This window comes from Castor canadensis, chromosome 5, assembly GCF_047511655.1.
Source record: "Castor canadensis chromosome 5, mCasCan1.hap1v2, whole genome shotgun sequence".
Lineage (NCBI taxonomy): Eukaryota > Metazoa > Chordata > Mammalia > Rodentia > Castoridae > Castor > Castor canadensis.
In genome coordinates, this window is record NC_133390.1 from 113,102,782 (window position 1) to 113,130,587 (window position 27,806).

General features: G+C 36.9%; 1 pseudogene; it reads left to right on the plus strand.

Annotated features, from left to right (window-relative positions):
• The first annotated feature begins 12,133 nt into the window (after positions 1-12,133).
• Positions 12,134-12,545, plus strand: LOC109690598 (NADH dehydrogenase [ubiquinone] 1 alpha subcomplex subunit 1 pseudogene; annotated as a pseudogene).
• The last annotated feature ends 15,261 nt before the right edge of the window (positions 12,546-27,806 follow it).

Below are 27,806 nucleotides of genomic sequence, written 5' to 3' on the forward strand. Positions count from 1 at the left end.
ATCAAACGCAGGAGAGGTGAGAATCCAACTGTTTTCTATTACTCCAGGAATTAAAGAGATTTGTAAAATGTAAAATTTTCCTGCTAACTTTTCTTGCTAAACTTCTTGTTTGGGAAAATATTGTTTTTAATAAAACCATGTTGTTTCTTAATGATGCAATGAGTTTATTGTTATTTTTAAGTGAACAGAGTAAATGTTAATAAATATAACCCACATAAACCAAATCTCTTTGGAACTCAACTTGTAAGAGTATTATAATGGACCTGAGACCAAAAAGTCTTGAGAACACTGATGTAAAACAAAGCATGTATTTTCAGTTTCCCGGCAAATGCCTCGTTTGATAAATTAAATTGGCCTGTTTCTTGTAAGGTCACAGCGCTTCTGGGGTAAATCCAAGGAAGGAGAAGAACCTAGGGGCAGATTCCCAAAGTCTGGCTCCTTTAAAGATATGACAACCTAAAGGAATATGGTCCATGTACTTTTTATACTTGTATGAAAATAAAACAAAGAAACATGTTGAACTTGTTTTAAGAAGGTTTTAAGAAGGGGGAAATGGAAAATGATGGAGAGGTAAACATAACCAAGGTAAATTGTGAGTATACATGGAAATATCACAATGAAACTCCCCTGTACAACTAATACATACTAATAAAAACTTTTAAAAAGGTATGAAGGCCTTCATCACTAATTCCCATTATTTAACTAATTGAATAAATGTTTACTGTCTTTTGTGTAAAGCCCCTGTATTTAAGCATCAAGGGTAGGACAATGAGCACGATGACTGTTCTCACAAGCTCTGTTTAACCTAGAGATTTACTAATCCTGTGAATGTTATCAAATTCACTCTTACCAATTTTGACTATTTTGACAATTTTTAATGCACAAGCTTTTTCTTTCTCCGTAACTGCAGGGGAAAGAGACTTCCTTCACTTCTCTTTCTCAGACTCCTTTGATTAATCAAAAGATTTGCTCTTCCCAGGACCTTATGCTATAAACCAAATCCAGTCCTGTTCAAAACTGTAATGACAAAGCAGTGGTTGCCTGGGCCTGGACCCAACTGCAAAGGGTCAGGAAGAAAATTTTTAATGTATCCAGACTGTGGTGGTGACTGTATGATTTGTAATTACCATAATGAATCAAAAGAAAAACCTTAATAAACAGAAAGGGGGTAAACAGGCCTGTAGAGCTCAATTTTACTAGCAGAAATGGAAGAAGGGGTAAATAAAAATGAAATAAGTGTTCTGTAGGAGTTTCTTTCCTAGGCCACTAGGTCTATCCAGGAGGCAGTATTTATAGTAGTCGTGTTCAGATGCTGGAATTAGACAGTTCTGAGTTTGAAACATGGTGTTGGTAGGTACTATCTGTGTGGCTTTGGACAGGTCATTTATTCTAACCAGACTGTCCTCATCTATAAAGTGAGGATGATGGTAGCACTTATTTCATTGTTTTAAGAAGTAAATGAAATAATTTGTATAAAGGGCCCAACCTATAGTAAATGCTCAGTAACACTTGTAAGTTCTTTATTGAATCATTTAGGTATCTGTTTGCTACACGTATATTCCCGTATAACATATGAACTGAACCGAGTCCTTCCAAAAAGATACAATGAAGTCCTAACCCCTATACTTTACAAATAAGATGTGACCTTATTTGGAAATAGAACAGAAGCAATTCCATTAAACTGAGGCCACTGCAGTAAACCCTAATCCAATATGACAATGTTCTTATAAAAAGGAAACATTTGGACATAGAGACAAACATGTACAGAGGGAGAACACTATGTGCAGATAAACAGTCATGGATGAGCTATGTCTACAAGCCAAGGAATGCCAAAGATAGCCAGAAAAGGACCAGAAGCCAGAGGCATAGAACAGGTTCCCCTCTCATAGCATTCAAGGAACCAATCTTGCTAAGACATGATGTTGGAGTTCTTAGCCTCCAGAAGTGAGAAAATAAACTTCTGTTGTTGAGGGCACCAGTTTGTGGCATTTTGTTCCACCAGCCCTGCCAGCTAATAAAGTTGCTGACTGTATAAAGATCAGCCTTTATCAACTCAGGTCATTAAGTAACTCAAGTAAATTAACACAATAGTTAAAAGGGGATAAAGAGGAAAGGGAGGAGAAAAGAACACAGAAATACTGACTAGGATTCCAAAGATGGAAGAAGAAAAAGGTGATGTGGAAATGGTTTGCATAAAAAGGAAAAACACACACAGAGTCTTACCTACTGCCTCTTTTAAGCTTCCAGGAGCTTCTTACTGGGGATCAAAATCAACATCTGTGTTAAGAACTCTCCCCCAGTTGAAATTCATCAACTACATGATTAAGATGTTTAAAAATTGAGGGTTTTTTTTTCTATTCTGTGTCAGAATTTTTTAGAGGAGAAATATTTCATATGAATTCTCCTTTTATCAAACCATCTTGTAATTGCTGTCAAAGGCTTCACCAAAAATAGTCAAACCCAATACTCTCAGCAAATGTATCCTTTCCCTACAGACTCAGATGCCCAACCATCCTATCTCACTCTACAATAAATTCAAATCTAACAACTTATTGGTATATAAATAATGTTCTGTCACTTAAGATTTTCCTATAAGAAAGAAATTTGGACAATAAATATATATTTTTTCTTTGTTTCTTTTTGTTGTTGTTACCAATCTCCCTCTTCCATTCTGTTTAAATTTCAATTTGCTTAGCCTTCTCTTGTTCCATTTTCCTTTCCCCCAGTTTTTTTTTCCTCTTTTCTTCCTTTCTCTCTTCCTTCCTCCTCCTTACCTTCCTCTCCTCCCCCTCCTTTTCCCTCCACTGTCCCTAAACTTCACACATTACTCCCTTCCTTCCTATCCCTCTACAATCCCTGACAATAGCACCCTCCCTCACAATAACTGAACTACACCTTTACACACATTAAGTCTTATTAACCATAGCTCCCACACCTAATACCTCTTCTCCCCCTGAACCCACCACCTCTTCCTCTTCTAGAGCCATCATTTAAATTACCTAAGTATCAAACTTTGTGCAAACTGCTATCTCCCTAATACCTGCTATTTATAGATAATATTACCAAAGGGTTTTTTTTATATTATGTCAATAACTGGTTCAGCATTGAATCTGTGAATTTGTCATTGCTAAGTTATACCACTAGGTCAGTGAACAGAAATATTACAACAACCTAACTAACAACTAAGCTAGCCCACCATAGAGATTAAGTCAAGGAAAGATAACAGGTGATAAAACTCACAACTAACTAAGCAACAACACATGAGCAAAACTCAAAATAGAAACATAGGGGAAAAATGAAGGAAGGGGAATATAACTCCTCAAAAGGCTAACAATTGCACAATAGAGGATTTGGTGGAAAGTGAAAAGGATGAATCCTCAGTTGATCAAGTCAGAAGAATGATGATAAGAATGTTTAATGAACTTAAAGAGGAGCTTAAAAAAGACATACAAAAACAACTCAATGAATCTTAAGAGAACACGATTTAAAAAAAAAACAAACTTAAGAAGACACAGAAACAACTAAATGAACTCAAAGAGAATTTCAACAAACTCCAAAGTGAAAATAAGGAAATTATAAAAAGAGAGAGAGAGATAAATGAAATAAAGAAGATAATACAAGAACTGAAAAAGGAACTTAACAAAGATATGGAGAGTCTCAAAAAAAAAAAAATGAGTCAAACACAAACCCTGGAAACAAAACTTTCCTGAAGTCAAATACAAAATACAGTTGAAAGTCACTCCAGCCGACTGAAACAAGTGGAAGACAGAATTTCAGGGTTCAAAGACAAAATAGATATTAAAGAAAAAAACAGAAGAATACTTAGACAAAAGACTAAAGAGCTGTGAAAGGAATATGCAAGAACTCTGTAATTCCATCAAACGACCAAACCCGAGTACCATGGACATTGAATAAGGAGAAGAGGTTCAAGCCGAAGGTATAGGTAATATGCTAAACAAAATAATAGCAGAAAATTTCTCAAGTCTCAAGAAAGAGATACCCATTCAGGTACAAGAAACATCCAGGACACCAAACAGACTTGATCAAAATAGAATAGAGCAAAATAGTATGCTCTCCACAGCATATTATAGTTATAACAATTAGCACAGAGAATAAGGAAGAATATTAAAGGCTGTAAAAGAGAAAAATCAAATAACATATAAAGGCAAACCCATCAAAATAACAATAGATTTCTCAACAGAAACCTTAAAAGTAAGAAGGGCATGGAGTGAGGTATTTTGAGCGCTGAAAGAAAACAATTTCAATCCCAGAATACTCTACCCAGTAAAGCTATCATTCAAAATTGAGGGAGTAATAAAGACTTTCCATGATAAACAGAAACTAAAACAATACATGGCCACTAAATAAGAACTATAGAAAATATTCTGAAAGGAATCCTACACACAGAAGATGAAAACAAACATAGCCATGAAAGGATGGGAATTATTAAATCTCAAGAGAAGAGCAGACAAGTAATTAAAGAGTACCATAGAATTAGTTACAAACACACAAACCTTTACACAACAAAAACAACTAAATGGCAAAAATAACCATACCTCTCAATATTAACACTTAATGTTAATGGCCTCCACTAGCCCATCAACATATATCCATTGGCAAACTGGATTAAAAAAGAAGACCCAACAACTTGTTGTTTAAAAGAAACCCAACTTACAGACAGAAATAAGCATTGGCTTAGGGTGAAAGGGTAGAAAAAGATTTACCAAGCTAATGGCTCCTGAAAATAGGTATGAGTAGCAATACTTAGATAAAATAGACATCAAACCTAAATTAGTCAGAAGAGACAAAGAAGGTCAATTCATGCTAATAAAAGAAGCAATACATCAAGAGGAAACAACAATTGTTAACTTATAGGTGCCTAATGTCAGTGAACCCAACTTCAATAAACATGTACTACTGTATTTAAAAATATAGGTAGAATGGCAGGCCAGCAGGCACAGATGGGAAACACACCCTACCATAAAGATCTGGTTCCTCTCAAGTCTTCTCTTTGGATCCACTTGTACAGGGAGGAAGGACCTGGGACAGGGGGACCTGGGGAAGTGGAATACATAGTGGTCTAGGATGGAAGGAGTGATATCATTCTCACTTATCAAAGGGAGTAGGGTCGGGGTGCATTCCTGGAAAACTGCTGTCACTTCCCGTTGAGTCCATGTTCTCTCCTTTCGATTCATGATTAGTGTCATTTCATCATTGGAAGACCAAGCCTTTCCTGTTCAGTGGCATCATGCTATTGTAAAATCAAGTGTGTGGTTCCTGGAAATATTCATAAGATGTTTTTTAAAATTTGACATAGTTCAAGAGTTGGACAATAAATTTCTTCCCTAATGAGACACCAAAAAGAAAGCAAACATTTGATGTTATACCCAAGGAGAGTTGGTTATTAAAGATTTGTAGTCAAGCAGTGCAAAAAAATAAATAAATAAAAAATAAAATAAAAATATAGGTAGATCCCAGCACAGTGGTAGTGGGAGACTTTGATACTCCTCTATCACCAATAGATAGGTCACATCGAGGCAAGACATCAACAAAGAAACTCTAGAATTGAAGGACACCATAGATCAAATGGACCTGACAGACTTCTACAGAGTATTCCATCCTGCATATACATTCATCCCAGCATCCCATGGAATTTTCTCCCAAATAGACCACATTTTAGGTCACAAAGTAAGTCTTAACAAATATAAGAAAACTGAAATAACCCCCCACATACTGTCTGACCACAACACAACAAAACTAGACAAACAACAAAAGAAACAGCAGAAAATGGTCAAATACCTGGAGACTGAACAACACATTGCTCCTTGATCACTGGATCATCCAAGAAATAAGGGAAGAAATCAAAAAGTTACTGAAATTTCATGAAAATGAAAGCACAACCTATCAGAACCCATAGGACACAAAGGCATTGCTAAGGGGAAAGTTTACAGCCATGAATGCATATATTAAAAACACAGAAAGATCTTAAGAAAATGATCTAAAGCTACATCTCAAACTCCTAGAAAAATAAAAGAACAAGCTAAACTCAAAACTAGCAGGAGAGAAATAATAAAAATTATGGCCAAAACCAACAAAATAGAGACCAAAAAAAAAAAAACAAAGAATTAATTAAACAAAAAAGCCGGTTCTTTGAAAAAATTAATAAGATTGATAAACGACTGGCAAGTCTGACAAAAATGAGGAAGGAAAAGGCCCAAATTAATAAAATTAGAAATGAAAAGAGGGAGATCACAACAAGCACCAAAGAAATGGAGGGAATCATTAGGGACTAATTTGAAAACCTATATTCAAATAAACTGGAAAATCTATAAGAAATGAAGAAATTTCTACATACGTATTGCCATCCAAAATTTTACCAAGAGGATATAAATCGTCTAAATATACATATAACAAGCAATGAAATTGAAGCAGCAGTAGTATCCCCACAAAGAAAAGTCCTGGGCCTGACAGATTCACTACTGAATTCTACCAGACCTTTAAAGAACTAATATCAACTCCTCAAACTTTTCCATGAAATAGAAAGGGAAGGAACACTGCCTAACTCATTCTATGAAGCCAGTATTACACTCATCCCAAAACCAGACACGGACAACAAAAAAAGAAAACTATAGACCAGCCTCTTTAATGAATTTAGATACAAAAAATCCTCAATAAAATATTGGCAAACAGAATTCAACAAGATCATATCCAAAAGATCATGATTAAGTTGGTTTCATCCCAGGGATGCAGAGATGGTTCAATATACACAAATCATTAAACACAATTCAGCATATTAGCAGAAGCAAAAACAAAAAAACAAATGATCATCTCAATAGATGCCGAAAAAGCCTTTGACAAAGTTCAACATCATTTCATGATAAAAGCTCTGATGAAACCAGGACTAGAAGGATTGTACCTCAACATAACAAAGACTATATATGACAAGTCTACAGCCAACATCATACTAAATGGGGAAAACTGAAATCATTCCTCTAAAGTCAGGAGCAAGACGAAGACATCCATCCCCTCCCCATTCCTGTTCAGCATAGCTCCTAGCCAGAGCAATAAGTCAGCAAAAAGAAATAAAAGAAAGACAAATAGGAAAAGAAGAACTCAATCTATCTCTGTTTGCAGATGACATGATCTTATACCCTAAAGAACCAAAAAAAAAAAAACCTTCACCAAAATCTCCTAGACGCCATAAACAGTTACAGCAAAGTAACCAGATACAAAATCAGTTTACAAAAATCAGTAGCCTTTCTTTATACCAACAATGAAAAAGGATATAGGAAAACAATTCCATTTAAAATAGCCTCAAAAAGAATACCTAGGAAATAACTTAACAAAGGAAGTGAAAGACCTCTACAATGAAACTATAAATCATTGAAGAAAGAAACCAAAGAAATCTACAGAAGATGGGAAGATCTCCCACATTCATGGATTGGCAAAATCAATATTGTGAAAATGGCTATATTACAAAAAGCAATCTACATGTTCACTGCAATCCCCATCAAAATTCCAATGACATTCATCACAGAGATTAAACAGTCTATGCTAAAGTTCAGTTGGAAACACAAAAGACAGAGAATAGACAAGGCAATACAACACCTGACTTCAAACTATACTACAGAGCTATCACAAAAAAAACAGAATGGTACTGGTACAAAAAACAGACATGAAGGCCAGTGGAACAGAATAGAAGACCTGGATATGAATCCATGTGGCTATGTCTACCTGATTTTTTACAAAGGCGCTCAAAACATATGATGGAGAAAAGACAGCCTCTTCAACAAATGCTAGGAAAACTGAATATCTGCCTGCAGAAAACTGAAACTAGATCCATGTCTTTCACACTGTACAAGTATCAACTCAATGTGGATTAAGGACCTCAATATCAGAACTAAAACTTTGAAGCTAGTTCAGGAAAGGGCAGGAAATACACTGGAATTAATAGGCATTGCCAACTAAATAGAACTCAAATAACTCAGTAACTAAGAGAAACAATTGACAAATGGGGCTACATGAAATTAAAAAGCTCTGCTTTTAATTTAATTGAATCTGGTCACTAGATGCCCACAGAATGGGAGAAATCTTTGCCAGCTATACATCTAACAAGGGATTAATAACCAGAATATTTAGGGACCTCAAAAAATTAAACTTCCAAAAAATAAATGACCCAATGAAAGAATGGGCAAGTGAACTGAACAGAGCTTTTTCAAAGGAAGAAGTCCAAATAGTCAAAAAAAAAGCATGAAAAACATATTCACCATCCCTGGCCATAAAGGAAATCAAAATCAAAATCACAGTAAGATTATACTTCATTCCTGTTAGGATGGCTACCATCAAAACACAAACAACAACAAATGTTGGTGAGGATGTGGGGAAAAACAAATCCTTATATACTGTTGGTGGGAATGTAAATTATTACAACCACTATGGAAAACAGTGTGGAGGCTCCTCAAAAAACTGAAAATAGAGCTGCCATTTGATACAGCGATATGTGGGTATATCTTTCTAGGGATATACCCTAAGGAATGTAAGTCATGTTACAATAAATAATTGTAACACCCATATCTGTTGCAGCATTATTCACAATAGCCAAGCTATGGAAACAGCCGAGATACCCTACTACTGATGAATGGATTAAGAAAATGTAGTATTTATATGCAATGGAATTTCGTTAGCCATGAAGAAGAATGAAACTTTGTCACTTGCAGGTAAATGGATGGAACTGGAGAACATCATCTTAACTGAAGTTAGCCAGGTTCAGAAAGCCAAAGGCTGCATGCATATTTTCTCTCATATATGGAATATAGACCTAATACATATACAAGCAATACCATGAAAAACAGATCACTCTAAGAGGAGGTCATACACAAGACAGCAAGGGTAAAAGAAGGAAGTTAAGAAAGTGAGTATGGTCGATGGACTTCCTATATAAGAATGAATATAGAACATTTAAACCTGTTGAAATCACCATAAGAAGGGGACTAAGGTAGACAGGAGAAAAACAGAGATGAACCAATTTGAGTTATATATATATATATATATATATATATATATATGGAAATGTCACAAGGAAACCAACATATAACTATCTTAACTATACAAAAGTGGAGATGAGAAAGGCAGAAGTCCTGTCTGGGGGATTGGTACCAGTGGCAGGGGAAAGGATTTGGACAGAGGGTGTAGGAAGGTGAAAATGGTACAAATATTGTGTGCACATACATATAAATGGAAAAATAAGAGCTGTTGAAACTATTCTAGGAATGGGGGGAGGAGGGATAAAGAAGGATGGAGGAGATTAATTCAACTATGATGTATTGTAAGAATTTTTGTAAATGTCACATGTACCACAGCACAACAATAATACAAAAAGTTTTTTAAATTAAAAAAATTTCAACTAAGAAATATTGCTTATTTGTTTTTATTATAAATTGCTCGGCATCTTGAATTCAAATGAATAGGTCTAATTGAAGAAACTGAATATTCATTTACGTGATTTTCTTTAAAAAAAAATTTCCTAGGAGAAAGAGTCCTTTAAGATGATCTGGGTTAATTCAATCACCAAATATTTAAATTCTGGTCATATTCTGGTTATGAGCACAAGAAATGACAGAACTAGAACTCAAGTGTTAAGCATTGAGTATTAAGCTTTTAATATAGTGCTTTTTTTCTGTATATTACTCCATGTAATTCCATAATAATAAAATTACTTTCCACAGTTAAATAGGGCCAGCCAAGTAGGTTCCCTCCTTTTATAAGAACAACTAGTTAAATCTGCTTTAGCCTATTATTTCAAAAGTGGGAAGCAAATGACATGCTCCTGCAGATATTGAAAGCCATCTGTCCCTGTCTGTCAGAAGAGCCCAGAGAGCCACATCACTGTGCCTTGAGTGCCAGGAAAATTGCAGGATGCCCAGGCTAGTCATAAGGCCCATGCCATGCACTCTCTTCAGGGTTGGGGGCAGACAGGGGTGAAGGAGAGACCACAGAAAAGAAGACAAACGCAAGCCGAACACACCATCTACAACCATCCATCGTTGGAACTAGGCTCCCAGCACTGAGATTCTGAGATGTGTTGACATTTAAGTTGGAAATATGAAATGACCACTAATAAATCACCAGCTCCCCCAGCACCTACAACAGCATCCACATTTTTTACATGCTGTGCCCTTTTCCAAGCACTTTACATATATTAATTCATTTCCCTACCAAAACTCTTTGCCTAAAGCAGATAACTATTGCCGTGAAATTGAAGCACACAGGGGTAAAATACGTGTCTGACATACCAAAGTCAGCACTAGCAAATCCAGAATTCAGACTGAGAAAACGTGGCTCTGCAGTTCATATTCTACACTACATTTCCACTTCCCTTACATCTCTACCACACTCAGTGGACAGAGATTGGGGTGGGTGGTAGCTCTCAGATATGAGTGAGGCCCCAGGTGCAATCCCCAGCACCAAAAAAGGAAAAAAGAAAAAGTATAGAGATTGAATTTTTTTTCACCAACTATTTATGGAAGGATGGGCTCATATCCAACTAAGAAACATTTTGGGGTAGGGACTGATAAATGTGGTTGGAACTAGATACAGCATGACTGAACCAGATAGGCAAAATGTAATGAAGTTTATTCTGAGGGAAGGAGACTTGTGAGATGTACTGACTTTTCTACAAAATATTCTAATCTCAGTTCACTTCACAATCTGGAGTCTGTGTTAATGGTCAATTCCTTAACCAGCTTCTCTGGCTCTGACTGATACAGAGGATCTTTACCTATGAGACTTAAAATTTCTAGGTTCCTTTTCTTCATGAAAGGAAGAAAAATTCTGAGGTCTGAGCCGGCTATTGAGATATAAATAAAAGCAAGATACTCTGCATGGTAAAAAGGAGCACTCCTCTCCCCAAAAGAAAGAATGTTTTCATCATTCAGGCAGGGCAACAGAGAGTGGTGCCCCAGAATCTGTGGGCTTCTTGTGGCAGAGCTTCCCAAACATCTGAGGCAGCTTTGTGGAATGGAAGGGCATAGGATAATGCAGATTCTGCTGCAGACTGGGTCAGAAAGGGGCTACAGAGTGTCTGATAGGGTATCTTTGTTCATGATAGAAGGTAAAGGAGGTGAAGATGGGAATGAATACAGCATATGACTGTCAGAGAACCATGAGAAACAATGAAGCATGAAGCAGTTACAAACTAACTTTTGGAGCAATGACCACTTCCTTCTAAGGTTGGGATCAGAACATCATGAACTGTTCTGTTGAATGGGAGCCCATACCCATTCCACTCCAATGGGAGAGATTCACTGGTGTCACTTCTGAAATGCGGGAGACAAGGACAAGAAGTCAGGAGTATATAAAAATGACACAAAAGAGGGTGTAGGAGGGTGGATATGATGGAATATTATGTACTCATGTATGAAAAAGGGAAAATGAGACCTGCTGAAACTATTGTAAGAATGAGGGAGAAGAGGTAAAGGAGAATGATGGAGGGGATGAGTTTAAGACATATTGTAAGCACTTTTGTAACTGTCATGATATACTCCCAGTACAATAATCTGATAATAATTTTTTTTAAAGAGAGAAGGAAGAAAGGGAGAAACATCCAGACAATGGGTATCTACCAAGGGTCCATATTTTGCCTCTTACTATCACTCCTGGGACTATTATTAGGAGGATGCCCAAAAGGCTGGAATCATCCAAGCTAGATGTGGGAATACTGGACTGACCAGGGCTAACACTGTGGGCTGATTTCCCAGCACAGGAAGGAATAATGAGAAGAATAAGAACTTCTCTCAACCCATTTAAAAATTCTATAACATGGATGTTTGCTTTAGGCTGCCCCCTGGGATTTGGTGATATTCTAGTTGACCAGTTCAAACCCAAACCCTAGGGTTGTGTTTTTTTTCTTCTCTTGTGCTGTGAATCAAACCCAGGACTTTGCACTAGCTAGGCAAGTGCTATAACATGGAGCTACATCCCCAGCCTTTTGTGTTATGAGACATGAGACAGGGTATCACTATGTAGTTCTGACCTATACAGAGGAGAAAGACCAAATAAAATAGGGTTCACATATAATCTAGCATAGCTATTTAAAATAATGTCTTTCTGTTGACATGAAAAACATATAGGGAAGGGGGCCGTAGCCCGGTCACCCTTAAGAAGGCGAAGGATCAGGTTTTGGTTGAGGTGACTGTGCCGAGATGTGGTTCGAAATTCTCCCAGGACTCTGCCTTATGGGTGTGTGCGTGGTCATCCCCGGAGTGGCCACTGCCTATATTCACAAGTTCACCGATGGGGGCAAGGAAAAAAGGATGGCCCATTGTCCGTATCAGTGGAGTTTGATGGAAAGAGATAGACGCATTTCTGGAGTCAATCGTTACTATGTGTCCAAGGGTTTGGACAACATTGATTAAAGAAGCTGTTTCCTGATTGATGAAACAATAAATCAGTTATGGTCATCTACCCCTGCTAGAAGCTTATGCAGTATATTATATAGCATACGGTGTGTTATGTAATGCTTAATAAAAATAAAATGAAAAAGAAAAAAATAAAAAAACAAAAAGAAAAACATATAAAGCATAATCATATTGATATTTGGAAAAATATAATTATGCAATGCATAGAAAAATCTGGAAACTTCAGTTATCTTTGGGATAGGTGAGTGGATGTGAGGAGACCTCAGGCGTCAATATTGACTGTATTCTGTATGCTAGAACCTTTCATGAGAATAAATTAATTTTTATTTGGAGTCTGTATTATCACTCTAAAAGTCCACTCTGGGGATACGACACTCTTTACCTTTTGTGTAGCTGACAGAATGTCACAAAGCTAAGAAATTTGCTTTCCTCATTTTTTTGTGGTGAACTCAGGACCTTGCCTGAGTTTGCCCTTGCTAGCAAACACTCCCCCACCTGAGCCACATCTCTAGTCCTTGTCTTCCTCTTAAAGTCTTTTTTTCCCACTAGCTTCTGAAGGTCCTCAATTGCGATGTTAGTATGTCAGATATATTGCCTCATTTTCTTTCTTCCATCAAAATTTACCTGCTCTGTCTCTTTCTTGTGGAACTTTCCTCTCTCTCAAGCAAAAATGAGATCCTAGTACCAACAAAAAGCTACCTCAAAAGCACTTTGGAAGCAGAGAATATGTTGAAGAATATCTTTTAAGACTGCATTTACAATAAGTATGCAGTATCCACTGATTAAACAACTGAGGATCTGAATTTAATTAACATAATAATCTGTAAAATAATTTAATATTAATTATCTTTGTTTCCTTAGATGCTGCAAGATTTAGAAGCATAATTTCAAAGTACAGACCAGGTCATAGACACAGTATGACCACAACTGACTAAGTATATATGAAATTTTGATGTCCTTTTTATACGTTTTTACTTAACCAGCACTTGTATTCAGCTTCCTGTAGCCCTGCTCATATATTCTAAGGGCTTAACACTCAGTACTTGCTCCTCATCTGCAAACTGAGGACAATGGTGACAACTACTTTATAGAGTTGTTGTGAGGTTGTATGAGGTGAAGTGGCTTTGAGATCAGGTACCTACTGCATGGTAGTCGTGCATCATTGCTCTGGTAATTAGTTCAGCCTCTTCTGCATCCCTTCACTGCTGGTTCATTCCAAGTCAAAGCTTATTGCAAAGAATGATGGAGGTCAGATGAGACCTAAAATTCTTACTTACCTGCAGGTTTTCTAGCTCTTATTCTTTCTTTTAATTTTTTTTTAATTTTTTGTTTGCATACAGTAATTGTAAATATTAACAGGTTATAGTGTGGCATTTCAACACATCTCTACAATGTATAATGACTAGTGCAGGGTAATTGATACATCCTTCACCTCAAATATTCATGACATTTATTTATGTGAGCCAGACTCACAACTGTAATTCTAGCTACTTGGGAGGCTGAGCTCAGAAGGATCATGGTTCAAGGCCAGCCCAAGCAAATAGACCAGGAGATCCCAATATCAAAATAACCAGAGCAAAATGGACTCAAGGTGTGGCTCAAGCAGTAGAGTGCCTACTTTGAAGGTATGAAGGTTTGAGTTCAAACTCCACTCCTGCAGGGGGGAAAAAGGTGCCAAAAACATATGTTGAGAAAAAGACAGGTCTTCAACCAACAGTGCTGTGAGAGCTGGATATCCACATGTAGAAGACTGACACTAGATCCCTTTCTCTTGCCCTGTACTAAAATCAGTTCAAAGTGGGCAAATGTAAGACCTGAAGCTTTGAAAACACTGGAAGATATAGACATAGATAACTTTCAGAGTAGAATTTCACTAGCTCAGCAGTTAAGTGTTGACTAGTGGGACTGCTTCTGCACAGCAGTCACAAGACCAAAGAAACAGCCTGCGGAATGGGAGAAAATCTTTGCCAGCAATACATCTGACAAGGGATTAATAGTACCTAGAATATATTTGGAACCCAAAAAGCTAAATTACAAAAGAATCAACAACGAGATTAATAAATGGACAAATGAATTCAACAGATAATTCTCAGAAGAAATAGTACCAATGACCAACAAATCCATGAGGAAATTTTCAACATTCCTGACCATCAAGGAAATGCAAATCAAAATGAACTGAGAATTAATCTCATCCCAGTCAGAATAGCTATCATCAAGAATTTAAACAACAAATTCTGGCAAGGATGCATGGGGAAAAGAACCCTTCCCTTGGTGGAAAGGTAAATTAGTGCAGCCACTATGGAAAGCAGTATGAAGGTTCCTCAAAAAACTAAAAATAGAGCTACCATATGACCCAGCCCTACCACTCTTGGGCATATATCAGAAGGAATGTAAATCAGGATACAACAGAAACACCCATGTTTATTGCATTACTATTCAAAATAGGTAAGCTTTGGAATCAACTTAGACACCCTTCAGCCAATGAATGGATAAAGAAAATATGGTATATTCACACAATTAGTATTACTTGGCCATAAAGAAGAATGAAATTATGACATTTGAAGGAAAATTGATGGAGCTGGAGATCATCATGTTAAGCAAAATAAGTCAAATTCAGAAGGACAAAGGTCATATGTTCTCTCTTGTGGAATCTAGACCTAAAATATACAGAGAGCTATATACCTATATACAAAAAATGACCATAATCAAGAGACTGTTGGGGGAAGGGGAAAGAGGGAAAGAGAATAATGGGGAAAACAATGCAGAAATACATTGTATCTATATATGAAGGTGACACAAGGCAACTCATTGAAACCTAGTAAAAATGAAGGGAGGGAGCTGGAGGAAAGGCTGAATTGGTAAAAAAAAAAAAAAAAAAAAAAAAAACAGATGAGGGGAGAGGGAATAGGAAAAAGAGCATGTAGTAGAGAGGTCAACCTGCTCAACATACAATATATGCAAGTGTGAAACACCACAGGGTAACCAATTTATACAATTAGTATACACTAAAGAAAAACACTATTCCTAAAGGTCTAATTAAAATACTGTTATACGTTCTTCTCAGGGAAGTTATTTACTTTGGGGGAAATTTTTCCTCCCATAAAGGTAACATGTAGGGTTGGGAGTGTGGCTCAAATGGTAAAGCACTCAGCTAGCAAGCAGCAGGTTTGAGTTCAACCCCCAGAACCACCAAAAAAAAAAACATAAAGGAAATTGTACCATGTGTTGTGGAGAATTTAGAAAATTCAAACAAAAATAGGAAGAATTAGAATACCTTCTAATCCCATCATCCTGAGATAATTCATTTTAGTGAACAATCAGAAAAGGTTAATTTAGCATGTGTTTTGTATACAAAAATAATTTTTGCAATTACAATTTTTTTTAATTTTCTTTAATCATTTTTACATTTACTTACATGTATATACATTATTTGGGCTACCCCACCCCCATCCCTTGGAAGAACCTGTCCCTCCCTCTTATTTCCCAATTTTGTTGACGAGAAAACGTAAAAGATAGTAAGAAAAACATGGCATTTTTGCTAGTTTGAAATAAAGATAGCTATACAAGGAGATTCCTTGTGTTGTTTCCATGCAAATGTATATTACAACCCCCATTGGTTCATCTCTACCAGACCTCTTCACTACTTCCTAGTCCCCTTCCCATAGCGGCCTCGGCCAGCTTAAGATTACTACATTTGCTCCTATACAGTGAGCACATCAACCACATCCACAATTACAATTTTCTATAACATCAATTTTAATGATCCATTATGCAGATGTGGTTTCATTCACCTAACCAGCATACTGTTGTCTTAAGTACCCAAACTATGGACTTTACCTACAAAAGGATTCACCAACCAGAGATCTGAGAATGAGAGCCCTATTGTGTGACAGGTAGGGCAAGATTGCATTTATGACTGAATGTGGAATTGGTAGGTTTTGTCAGGTGCAGGATTCTTTGGAATTAGGATTCCATTATGGAACAAACAGTCCTATCCTGTGCTAAAATGCCATAGTATTCAAACACTAAATCTTTCCTGAAGTGTCCCACAATATATTTATTTAAAAGTTATATGACTTCAAAACTATGTCTAACTTAAGATAAGCTTGTATGCATCACTAGCCAGATGTGGTGATACAGGCCTGTAATCCTACCACTTATAAGACTGAGGAAAGAGGACTGCAAGTTCAAGGCCAGCCTGGCCTACATAGCAAGACCCTTTCTGAAAAAAAAAAAAAAAACGAGGGCTGGGGATATGGCTAAGTGGCAGAATGCCTGCCAAACAATTGTGAGGCTCTGAGTTCAAAACCAGTACTGCAAAAAAAAAAAAAAGGTTCAAAATAGAAATACATTCCAAAACAATTATAGGACTATGCATAGACTAGTCTACACTCAGGGAATTTCCTAGCTTTGAAAGGGCCTGGAAGCAGTGGCACACACAGCAGTAGCAACAAGCATACTCCGGATCTCAGATCTTGGTTTGTAATACCATTTTTCAATTAAAGGGATCAGGGATACATAAAGAAATGGCTGACTATAGAGCTGGACAGGAAATATACAAAATAGTCTGGAGCATCTTGTACTGAAAGAAAGGCTTAACAAAAATGGGACATGTCAAAGAGACATGGGTTCCAACCTAAAACAGCTGTTAATGGTCAAAGTCAGAACATTTTGAGAAACAAAATAAATGACATAATCCCAAAGTAGAAAGCAGATATGCATGAGCACATGCTGATGGAGATTACTAAGTAACTAAATGGGAAAAAAGAACTGTGTCTCCTAACAGAGCTCTAAGTAGTTTAATCACTGCCAATTTCTACTCACCCCTCAACTGCTTCCAAAGATTAGGGTATGGAAAGGAGGCAGAAAGCACTTTACAGTGGAGGAGCTGAAAAACACTACCTTGGTCAGGCAAATCAAGGTTAATGTCACCAGTGATGTCACGTAATAGTGTGCCACCTGGAATACTGTTATGGGAGCACTTCACTTCTGGTCTTTTTCTTGCAAAAACCTGTAATTTCATTTTATGTATAGGAGAAACATCAGGCAAACCCAAGTTGAGTTAATATTATTTGGCAATAAAAGGAAATGAAATCCAAGGCTGGGAATGTAGCTCAGTGGTAGAGCACTTTCATAGTATGCACAGGCCCTGGGTTCCATCCCCAGCACTGCCACAAAAAAAAAAAAATGAAATCCTGAATAAGTTACAGTATGGATGAAACTTGAAAACATTATGCTAAGTAAAAGCAGTTATAAAAGACTACATACGATTCAGAGTCACAAGTACATTAGTGGTTGCCCAGAGTAGGGAACTTTGGATAAAAGACTACATACGATTCAGAGTCACAAGTACATTAGTGGTTGCCCAGAGTAGGGAAGTTTGGGGGAAATTAAGAGTGGCCAGTAGTGAACATGGAGTTTCCTCCTTTGTTGATGAAAATGTTCCACAACTGACTGGACAATGGCTATACGACTCTGTGAATATACTTAAAACCATTGAGTTACATATTTTCAATGGGAAGATTCTACGGAATGTAAATTCTACCACAATAAAGCTATTAAAAAGAAAAGAAAAAAATGAACTGAAGCACTTTTGACAAAATACCTGGCTAGCACTATGCAAAACTCTCCAGCTAATCAAAACCAAGGAAAGCCTCAGAAATCATCAGAGAAGAGAAGACTAATGGGCATGACAACTAAATGTAATGTAGTGATCTGGGTGGGAGCCTAAGACATGAACAGAATATTAGGAAAATCTAGTGCACTGCAAATAAAACGTGTTTGGTTAGTAGTAGGGCACCACTGTTGGTTCCTTGAGATAAATGTACCACATACAAATAGACCCAGATTTGACTCCACAGTCTATTTCTCTAACCACTGAACTCCTTTGTCTCTGTAGCCCACCTATGAGAACTAATCTGTGTCACTGTTCCTGGGTGGGTGCCTCTTCAGTGTAAGATCACCACTTATGCTGAGGTTTGGATTCATGGATGTGAAGCTTGAAAATAGTCCTAAACCAAGTTAGGTGCCGTCACCCTGGCACCTTACTTAGAGACCTGTCTCCTACAGGGCGACCGGAGACCTCATCAGAAAAGCGTCTTAAGCTTTAAAAAATCACTTCATTTATCTGTCAGGAGATGGATTAGAATACAGAGCAAAATCAAGGTATCTGGAAATCATGTTATAATTCTCTTCTATTTGACAGAATAGGCATGTGAAGTTTGGGTGAATAAATAAATGAATTAGATTTTGAAGGCATTAAATTTGTCTTTTCTTCAAACACTTAAGAAGTTAAACTATACTTTCTAAAAAACTTCTAAGATTGAAAACCCAGTTTATATGATCAATCTGATGGACTATTTTACAGGAGGAAGTCTTACAGGTGATAATTTTCTGCTAAAAGACTGTGTTCCTGAACCAGGCTTGGTGGCCCACACCTGTAATCCTATAACTTAGGAGTTGGCCAACCTGGACTACATAAAGAAACCCTGCCTTAACACCCCTAATCACCCTCCCCCCAAAAAATTAAAAGGATTCTGTCTGGTCTTGCTTTCTAAGGAGGAAGCATTGTTGAGCGTCTTTAAATTAAACTTGATGGGGATATGGCATGACCTAAGACATAGACAAAATAACATAGGAAAGCAGCACTGCTTTCATACAGTGGGGGGAAGGGAGAAGGGAGTCAAGCCTAACCATCAGGGTATCTGTATCAGGCAGACAGGCAGTTTGATGTAGTGAGAAGTGCCCCCAGATGGGAGTTCCAAGATAGGAGCTCTCCACACAGCTCTAACTTTATAACCAGCAGTGTGTGCAATCTTCCCACTGCTAGAGTCTTTGTTGCCCTATGGTATAAAATAAAAACCACTCTCCTGGATCCTGATCAATTCTCATCTTGTAGAAATCTGAACTGGCAATAAGCCTCAAATAATCTTGAAGCCAATAGTGTTTTATCCTCCTCTTGACCTCTGTCTAGGCTGAAATTATCAAGAAATAAAACTAGTTTTTGTCTCCATGCCTTTCTTTGTGAGTGACAAAGGATCAGTTCAACAACTAATACCAGGTGTATGAAGACAGGGAACAGAGAGCATAACTAGGTGTTCATACCTGAGGCATTGACAGATATCAAAAAGCACTTAAAACTGAATGATATTGAACCAAGTCATACTGCATGAGCTTTTCAAGAGCATGCACCCACCAATTCATACCTCTGATTTTTGTTGTTCCTGGGAAGCCACGAGGCTTCTAAAGAGTGATAATTTTTAGTACAATGAAAAACTGACTTCATTTTTTTTGCCCAAATATCTGGCTGCACTTGTTTTAAATTGAAGCAGGTTGACTTTTAAAGGACAAAAAAGAAAACCAATTAAAACAGGAATTCATCAGCAAGGAGGAATTTTGTGCTCCACTGGGTAGTTGAGAAAAGCAGGGGGTCTAAGAAGTGTTTAACCCTTGCTAGGTAAACCTTAACATTATTTGTGAACTATTAGGCCAAGATGGATTTGCCCAAAATTTCAGTGCCTAAATGGCAAAACTGAACTATGATTCTTTTTTTCTGTCACTCAAGTTTTCAACACTTACACAGCTTCATTTTGTTCAAGTAAGAATTGCATAATCTGTGGATCTCTGCTCTCCTGGTTCTTTTGGGCACCAATGCCAAACTTCTATCCATGATAGGAGTCATTAGATATGCCTAGGGCAGAAGCCATGGTGAAATGTGGGAATGGAAAAGAGTGGTTTGAAGAGACATCTTGGAAGGAGGAATAGTCATTGAAAAACAAACTGGGTGTGTGTCTGAAGGAGACGGGTGGGATCAAACACAGCACACCCTCCTGCAGGCTCTGAGTCTTGCTCTCTGGAGTCAAACTCAGTGCTGAACAGAAAAGGTGTATTACCAATGATTACTGCCATGATGACCTCATGCTAGATTGGAGATAAATGTCAAGTTATATACTTCTCGTTACTAAAAAATATAAGTGCAAATATTTAATTACCATCTAGGATAATAAATCCTTCTCACTCTTCTACCATTAAACCATAAAATTAATGCAGCCTATGGCTGCCTCATATTTGCTAACCCACTTGGCAGTAGTGTCAGAACTCAAAAATAAACTCACAAACACTAATCTACATTTTTGTGAGTAGTGAACTAGTATTCCTCTGCTACAACAAAAGCTAAAAAGAAAAATACCACTTCAATAAAAAAAATTTAAGTGAAACCTGAGATTTAATTGCCTAACATTTTCTAAAACTCTGCTTATCTTTGTACTACTTACAAGATAACCAGAAAAGAATTAGTTCTAAATGAAATCTGAGTTGTTGATCGACCAGTCTACATAAGTACCATGGAAATTGTTTGGGCTGCCTCAGTCAAGACTATATCCTCATCCTTTTAAGTTTCTGCAGTATTCTGTTTTCCTGGAAGTGAGCCCCTTAACCACCAACCTCATTAAAAGATAAGATTGAATAAATCCCTGATAACTGCAGCTATTTTCCATGCAAGCGTATTTGAATTCACAATTCAAACACAATTTTTTGAAGAACCAGACTGCCTGCCTAGAGTTTAAAAAACATTAACAAATAAACACCTAGCATTGTACTGAAGGCTGTAACACAGAGTCTGGAACCTCACAAATTAACAAATAAAAATGGTTTCCTATTTCAGTGATTTGAAATGTGAAGGCAAGGGTGCAGGCTAGGTCCTAAGTTTAGCTTCTTCACTTAGGTAGGTATCTGATACTTGGAATTCCACTATTAGACATTTCTTTAAAGTAAGCCTCATCCACTCCTTGCTGTGTTTTGTTTTGAAGCAGAAACTCCTCAAAGAAATAATGAATTTCATCATTAATACCTCACTGTAACTAAGATCATTTATTTGTTCCGTTTTTACATGTTTATGAACCAGGCTCTGAGAGTTCAAACATGAGTAAATAATCGATCCTGTCTTCAAAAAGTTTATCTTGGTTGAAAGAAAGTAAGTCTCATGTCTATAATCCTAGCTACTTGGGAGGCAGGTATCAGGAGAACTGAGTTCAAGGCCAGCCTGAGCAAAAAGTTCATGACATCCCATCTCAACCAGTAAGCAGCTGAGTACAGGGCAGTGCACCTGTCATCCCAACTACACGGACAGCATAGACAGGACAGCAGTCCAGGTCAACCCAGGCATAGTGAGACACTATTTGAAAAATACCTAAAGCGAAAAGGGATAGAAGCCTGACTCAAGTGGTAGAGTGCCTGCCTAGTAAGCACAAGGCCCTGAATTCAAACCTCCAGTAAAATAAATTGGTTTTTTAATTTATTGATTGATTGATTGGTCTTCAACTGGTCTCCATATAAATGACCCGCAGGAAGCTTAGTGTCTAACTGGCCTTACTGCAGCTATCACAAAGTCCTTATCTACAGCAAGGGAGAAGGACCCAGTAGCACTTTGTCACAGGGGAGCTGCACTTACAGCTGCTGTGCTTACAGCAGAGCTTCTCTGGCCTTTTTGGTTCACCCAGCACACACCCTCAACTGGACACAACTCATCCCTTCAGCTGAATCGCAGCACTACACAATCTCACACTAACTCTATTCCTACTTTCTCCAAGTACCCAGAGTGGCCCAAGTATATTTATTTACTTCTGACTCTTTCTGGCCTCCACCTCCACTTTTCTATAGCCTACCTCTAAAACTCAGCTCCAATCCCAGAGGTGATACAAGAGCTTAGCCATTATGTGAGCTTCAAGTGTTCTTCCTGTCTGTGAACATTTTGTGAAAACTGCCTGGGCTGCAATTACTCACATGTTAATTTATTATTGTCCCAAATTTCTCTTTTCCAATGACAAAACTGATAGAGGACAAATGTTTCATCATTACACACAATCACTAGAATCAGAAAAGGAAGGAAAATGGACATCCAATTTTTATACTTTTCAAGCTCAAGGTTGGAGATTAGAAGAGCCAGGAGCCAGACAGCTCTGTTGTTAGGGTTAAAATGATGCATAAATTTCAAAAAGATGCCTGTATAGTTCCCCACACCATTCAAAGCAAGTAATTTCACCTTCAAACTATGGCATATGGCCCATCATCAGCTAACTGAGCACAATGGGATTATTAATCCCACACCATTCATTTCATTTGCACTGCCATTGGTCTTAAGTAACAGGTCGTGCTTACGTTGGCATTTTTAAGTATAAAGCATATTCTTATACTTAACATGCAGATAAAGCAACTTCTCACAGATTCTTTTGTCTGAGCCACAGAGGCAATATTATTCTTACATCTCATGTGAATTAACTGGTATGGCTTGCCTGAGGTTACAGAGTTACATGGAGTCAGGTTCAGAAAAAGCTTATTGGAATTCAGGTCAACGTTGCCTCAACAGAATTCAGAACAAATATTTACAAAACAGGTTCTTAGTATTAAACCTAACAACTAGAAATCTCACTCTATGCCACTGATACTGTAAAGACTTCAGAATAAGAATGTAATTCTTATTCCTGTCTCTCAGAGAATCTTCACATTTTCTATAATGGTCTTCTTTCTCAGAGATTCAGGGTAAAGAAAGCACAGAAAGGTGTATAATTCAAAAAAAAAGAAAAGAAAAAGTTCTCTAAACAAAAAATACAAAGGATGGCCCCCAGTTAATTAAGTTTTTGGTTTGTTTGTTTGACAAAATATGTGGTGACTTTTTTCCCCGTATCTGTGTGTGCATACACACACATTTGGCAGTACTGGGGTTTAAAAGAAGAAATGAATATACTTGCTTTATAAGTTACTCTGTTTTACAAATCAACAACTCCAATTAGCACATTTAGCTCTTTCTAAATCCAGTAAACTAAAATACTTACTTCTATAATATACATCTAAAAAGTATGGGATAGCTTTAACTCTCTAATGAAAGCAATTACCTGACAAAGCTAGCTCCAAAGTGAATATAGGTATGCTTCAAACTTTGATCTAAGCACATTCAATGTATACTTTCTGTAATATGTAGTTTATATATTTTTCTACTTCTAGAAAGATGCAATCAGATTCTTAAATGTTTTTACAAAACATTCTAACTTTTACATGTCTGAACCAGAAAAGCTAACTCTTTCAATATTAAGGACGTAAGTGTATTTTAAGATAAATCCTTTGAAGAAAAATTGAGAAGGAAAAATAAAATCACAATATTCAAGACACCAAGTTTTTAAGCTGTGCCCCAAAGCACTGTAATTCACTGCATCAAACTTATATAGACACAGGTGAACTATGACAAAGGCTCTTGCTAACAAAGCTAGGTTTTCTGTGGCTACTATGATAAAGTACTGTATAATCATAATGAAACAGGAAATAAGGATGGCAGTAGTTTGATAAGCTACTATACCCAATGCATATACACATCCCATTAATAATTAACTCTACATATTCACGAATGAAACAAATGCTTTTTTCTTCCAATGTATTTTTTCAAACAGCTATGTTGTTAGAATATAAATGTTTTAAGTTATTTGAACAGAAATATCACTTATAAATGGAACAATTATCTTGTTCAACTTTTGAACCAAAGTATCACTTAATAAATGGAACCATTAATACAAGTATTTACTTTGGTGGGCTCTTTAAAAAAAAAAAAAATCCTAGCAACTCAGGAAGATTGCAGTTTGAAGCCATCCCCAGGGAGAGAAAAAAAAATCACAAAAAAAGGCAGAGTGACTCAAGTATTAAGAGTACCCACCTAGCAAGCATGAAGCCCTGAGTTCAAACCCCAGAGCCACCAAAAAAAATTTTTTAAAGGTTAAAGAAACTGTAAAAAGAGAAGATTTGGGAACCTCTGTAAATTCACTATCAGATACTTTAAGAGCATGACAGAAAAGGAAAAAAGTACAAGAATCATTCAGAATGTTTCCTATTCAATGGTAAATCGTGAGCAGTTTCTCTTTAAGCAAAAACTAAGAAAACATGCTAAGAGGGCAGCAGAACTTTTGGACTAAGAAAAAAATACTTCATTTACTTAAGAATCTCTAGATAAATATTATCAGCTTTTGGGAAATCTCAACTGTGTACCATGTGGTTACCTCAGTCATTAAAGAAAAGTATTCTAATTTGTGAATATAAGTAACAAGAATATAAGAATATAAGTAACTGCACTACTCTACTTTTGAGTATACTTGAAATTTTTAAGAAGACTGTTGAACACTCTTCCTGTTGTGCAAATAAGCTAATAAAATAAGCACTGTAACTAGTTACATCACATTACATCCTCAGCACCCACAATGAAATTGAAGTTGCTTTCCAAAAAAATGGCATTTTCTTGCACTTCATTTTTTTATTTCAACACCCTTCTTATTTAGGATAAATATTAATCATTGTGATACAGCTGTTCAAAGGCATCTTGACAAAAGACTCATGTTTTCCACCATTTCACATAATCACATAAAGTGGGAATTTTGAAAAGTTAAGTTCTCTCAACAATGTTAAAGAAAAAATGTTTTGGGAGTTTACATAATGTCTAAATGCACACTGAATAGCCCTCTGAAATATTAAAAAGCTCTTTAATTAGAATTTGACAGACTATTTGATAATAGTGAGGTTAAAGTGGCATTCCTAAATGCTTTTCTTAGAATCCAATCTATATAAACTCTAGCTAGTCCAATTCACTAATAAATTAGAAAAAAAAGTTTATGTGTAGTGTTATATACAGCTTTTCACTAAGTGTTTTTTAAATACTTTTTAAAAGGTAGAATGACAGTTTTTATTTATGATAAAATCATAAAAGAACTTTTCAAAATAGGGTTGAGTTAATTAGTCTTCTCAGACAGCAGAAGGCCAGATCAGGTCATTGATCTAAAAAGGAGTAAAGTGACTACCTGAAATTACTTACTGAACTCAGCTTCCGTACATGGCTATTTCTTCTAATCTTCACTCATACAAATACTTACTTTGGTAGGTTTCATGAACTCAACATAGTTTTAAACAATTAAAACGACCTAGGACTGGGATGTAGCCAAGTTACAGCAATCACCCTTTGCATGCACGAGGCTCTGGGTCTGACTCATGGTAACTTGTTGGGGGGTGGGGGGGATGGCCCTTAGTTTATATATCAAATAAAGGAAATTTATGTTTTGAGAAACTGAGAAAATATAAATGAATATGTAGGAAGTCACGCAGGTTTGTGACTGTGTATATACATATATATATACACGTGACTAATTTTAGAAGCACATGGTCATACACAACTTTAGTTACCCAGTGTTGCATATCCACTATTAACACTGGAAAAATGCTGACACCTTCCTTTATACAGAAGGGAAAATGACTAAGTTTATTATCCAGAAACCCCTGACATTATACATAGTTTCTTATTTCCAATATCCTGAAAACATCCGGTTTCTTTGCTCTTGCTTCTCTGACTTCCTGATAAACACCAAGTTTAATGACAAATTATGAAAGTTATCTGAAGACAAAGCAATTAAAATCATTTCATCTTAATAGCAAAGCTATTTTGACAGCAAAACTATTTTATTATAGCATGACACTGCATATACCACAATTACATGATTTCACAAAAACTACTACCTGCTCCAATTAACAAAATATCTCTTTATAAAAAGTAGGTCCAAAAGGTTTACATTCACTTCTTCATGTAATTATCAAGGTAATAACAATGGTCACAGTAGATGCGAAGACAGAAAATCACAGAAATTACAGAAAATCTTCAAAATCTATTCTGTAAAAGTATATACTCCACTTGGATTACTCAAAGTTCAGGTTTCCTGGGCAACTGAGAGGATTTTGGTGCTATTGAACTTAATATACCCAAGAAATGGCCAGATTCCCTAAAAGTCTCGTGGCTTTGCTAACTAAGGGCTCTTAGCAAGGTCCAAAGATGCCAATGACTGAAGAACCTAATAGGCAAATTAAGATGCTGTCAATGATCCTAGCTGACACTCAAATGGCATGGCTCCAGAAGGATGTCTCAGTTGTGCTCTAATAGTTCAATTCCAGTTTCACAACTTTGCTAGGGTCAGAACTGGAGGGAGCTACAGCATGGCGCTGAACTTCTTGTCTTTGAGGGAAAACCAAAAGGAGGATGAAAGAGAAGCTATGCAGTTGTTGCAAAGATCTCAACGAGTTAACAATTACATCAGGTGTCATAAATATTACTACAGGCTGTTGGAGTGTCTGACCTACAACAGAGCACAGGCAGAATCAGACCCAAAATCTGGTTCCTAAATGTGAAGTAGTTAGTTATGAGGCCTTCAGCAAAACTGTAGGTATAGCCTTCATTTCTCACCTACAAAGTTAACCAGACAGCTCAGGTATATTCCTCAGTAACAATTCCAACTGGGAAATTTAAAATTCTAAATGCTTGGGCTCTACCGCTAGAATCTAATTTAATTGTCAGAGGCCTGCATATTTTATTTGTTTAATACATCAGCTAGTAATAATAGACAACCAATTGAGATCCACTGACAAAAAGGTTTGGTGAAATACTTGGAACTGTTCAGTATCTGACTAGGGTTGGGAGTTGGCATCTTGACACTTATTGGGAAATCCCAAATCTCTTGTCAACAAATAGAATGTTCAGGAATTCTAGAGCCAACAATGTCATTACTGCTGTGAAAGACCAACAGAGGTGAAAAGGATCCTGGTTCCCTCCACCATCTGGTATGGCTCAACTATCTCAATCAAGACAAAAGGTGTGATTCTCAAGGTGGAGGCACCTAGTTTCCAATTAATTCTAGATTTGAGCCAATGAAAGGAGTATCCATAAGGTAATAGCTAATGACTCCCTCACAACATTCCAATAAAAATTCTGGAGAAGGAGTGTGGGAGTCCTGCAAAGGAATAGTGTGGAAAGACACGAAGGAGGAATTAACACTGAGCATAAGGATGTTAGAAAAATTTCTAAAAGACAGAGCTGTCTCCAGAAACTCTTATTGCAAGTAAGAGATAATTAACCCTTTGGAAGTACATTTATCCCTGGTAACTGTACTCAAAGTACTTCCTTTTAAGCTCTATCTTGAAGGGCCTTAGGGTGTTTTCTGTTTAACAAAGAGAACCACAGAAAGCCAGGATTGTGCTCCCAGCTATGCCAGCAGTTATTAGTTGAACCTAACTATAAGAGGAGACTTTTATCTCAAAGCCAAAGCATACCCTGTCAGCTTTTCCAAAAGTACAGTAAAGACCAGGAACATTCTGTCACATAGAATGTCACCAGGAACATTCTGATGGGTAATTTTTCAAGTGTCATCTCACTGCAGAAAGATTCTGAAGTGGTCAAATCTTGCTGATCTATACCAGAGCTTCAGGGGAAAAAAAAAAAAAGTCATATTGGACTTTCGATTAGGTAATATGTAATGCCTAAAAAACTATAGTTTTAGCCAGGTATGGAAGCACACACCTGTAATTCCCCGCAGGCGGCTC